The sequence below is a fragment of the Benincasa hispida genome, unplaced genomic scaffold, assembly GCF_027475165.1.
Source record: "Benincasa hispida cultivar pf3 unplaced genomic scaffold, pf3_genome.v1.1 HicScf134, whole genome shotgun sequence".
In the NCBI taxonomy this organism is placed as follows: Eukaryota; Viridiplantae; Streptophyta; class Magnoliopsida; order Cucurbitales; family Cucurbitaceae; genus Benincasa; species Benincasa hispida.
In genome coordinates this window covers 1-2,500 of record NW_028325676.1, presented here as the reverse complement: position 1 = coordinate 2,500, position 2,500 = coordinate 1, and the positions used below count along the sequence as shown (strand labels likewise).

At 33.3% G+C, this 2,500-nt stretch overlaps 1 protein-coding gene across 2 annotated transcripts in view; it reads left to right on the top strand.

Moving 5' to 3' along the window:
• LOC150031273 (uncharacterized) overlaps window positions 1–218 on the top strand; it is a 4,700-nt gene extending 4,482 nt beyond the window's left edge. For both annotated transcript variants that reach the window (XM_090309137.1, XM_090309140.1), the window contains exon 4: window positions 1–218. This exon is cut by the window's left edge and continues 137 nt beyond it. The gene's annotated coding sequence lies outside the window, so the exon portion shown is untranslated.
• Window positions 219–2,500: the final 2,282 nt, after the last annotated feature.

Sequence of the window (2,500 nt, the reverse complement as noted above, 5' to 3'; positions counted from 1 at the left end):
TTCTTCCGAGGTAGCTCATTATTATTTTTTCCTATTCTCCAAAAAAGTAAGAAAAAAGGGAAGTTTTGTTCTCATTATTTGTCTTTGATCATGGAGATAGAGGACTATAAAAAGAGAGAAAAAACCTTTTGCCCTCTCATTTGTTCCTATTTGAAATTTCTTTACTTGTACTGTTGTACATTATTAATAGTAATGTATCACAACTTTTCTTTTTTTCATCTCTATATATTTACATGCAATGTCAGGTTTCTTGAGAGTTAACCATTTGCATTTGTTCATAAAAATTGAAAACATCATGAAGTGATTGGATTTGTTGTAGAACTTCTTCGGCATTGAAAATGGTTGAAACACTTTGTTGTTTAATTGAAAACATCAATAAGATGTCGAGACGTAATTCAACAAGCTGCTGAGACATCAGACGTAATTTTTTGGAGTTATTTTTCAACCATAAATCTCCTTTTAGGGTTGCTAATTTGAAAGGCTGGTAGTCAATATAAGGATGAGTTTACTCGTAAGGAATGAGAACTTTTATCTTCATTTTGACTATTTGTGTTTATCCAGGATGAATTCTTATGATTAGAAAGGTGAGGAATTATCCTCTTTTATCCCTATTTTAGAGAGGAGAATCCGTGCTGCTAGAGATGGGTCTCCATGAAGATTTGTGTCATCTTTAGATGGTTTAGTCTCTTGATCTTGGAATATGCAGCAAGAAAACTGTCTATTTTTGCATTATACTTGATATAGTAATCAGGATTCTTGTGTGATTCATACTCACAATGTCCAACGTTAAAATATACATAGAGAACCAAGCTTTCACTAAGAAACATAAGAATAAGAGCCAAACTAGACTAACATTTGACAAATATAAGAGACATTTTTTGTTTATCTCTATTCTTAACTTTGTAGAATATTATTCATCTCTCTTTGTTCCATTCCAACAAATTTTGGATGACTGGGTGCGTGAGATAGTGAGAGATTGCTAATTTCTGAAAAAAATGGATGATGCAGGTGTGTGAGATGTTTCCTTTGTATTTGCATAGAAAGGTTGGTTGTTAATAGAAAGGTTGGTTGTTAGTATTAGCTTCCATTTGTTTTCTTGTTTAACTGATGAGAGGTAGCCAAATTGCACACATATAAGATTTAGAATAGCACAATACTAAAATTAAGGCAATATTTTACTAATAGCTTGGATTACAGAAGAACAAGAAAAAAGAGAGCTTAAGCACAATAGAAGCATAACTTGGATCCAAGTCTCAGTGGAGGAAGAAGTTTGATTTTGGGCAGATTTTGACCAACGTTTTGAAGGATAAATTTCAAATTAGGTCATGGTGGTTTGGGAGCCTATGTGAACTCTATATGAACTCCAAAGTTAAATTTATTTAGGGGGAGGAGAAGATGAGGTATGTATTGGGTTCAGGTCAGGTAGAGGTATAAAAGAGCCCTTTGAATAAACTCCATTATAAATTTTTTTGGATGGTGGAGGAGAAGTGTTATGTATCGGGCTAGGAGGAGGTATAGAAAAGCCTTTTGGATAAACTCCAAAGTTTATCTTATTGATGGAAGGTGGAGAAGAGTTATGTATGGGGCTAGGTGGAGGTAAAAAGCCTTTTGGATAGACTCCAAAAGTTAATATTATTGGATGGAGGAGGAGAAGAGTTATGTATTGGGTGAGGTGGAATCATGGAGGTATAGAAAAGCCCTTCGGGTAAATTCTAAAGTTAATATTATTGGATGGAGGAGGAGAAGAGTTATGTATCGGGTGAGGTGGAGGTACATAAAAGCCCTTCGGGTAAATTCTGAGGTTAATATTATTGGATGGAGGAGGTGAAGAATTATGTATTGAGGTGGAGGTACGGAAAGCCCTTTGGATAAACTCCAAAGTTAACTTACTCTGTAGAAGCTGAGGAATGTTTAATTCAACATTATTTCCATGGACTTGTGCCAAATTTCTTGCCTCTGTTTGGATGGTGGTAAATTCCCCTCTAAGAACAAAATGAACAACAAAGATTCCAAACAATACTTTCTTACTTTTAGACTCCATTTTTGCTTTCTTCTTTCTCACTTGATTGGTTATTCCCTCCCTTCATTGCTCACTGCTTCCTTTATGTACCTTATAGATATCACTTTATTGGAAATATCTTAAATTTGATTCATTTCAAATAATTACTTTAATATTTGGGTCCATTATATTTAATTTCAAGGTCTCTCCTCCTTCCTCTTAAGATTATTTTCATACTCTTTTTCAAAGAATTTATTTTTTAGTTGAACTTCATCTATGTCATTATTGGGTTATTTTTCATTAAACGCAACGATTGCTATAGTGTATACTTTTGCCTATCAGATGATGTCAATTTTTGTGCATGGTAGGAAAAGTTATTTATTTTCTTGAATTTCTTATTTGGGTTCATTGTATTTCGATCTACTCGTTCTGTACTAAATTATACATAAAAAACTACGAGTGTCAATCAAATTTTTTTCACATCTTAAAGCATTTATTTAT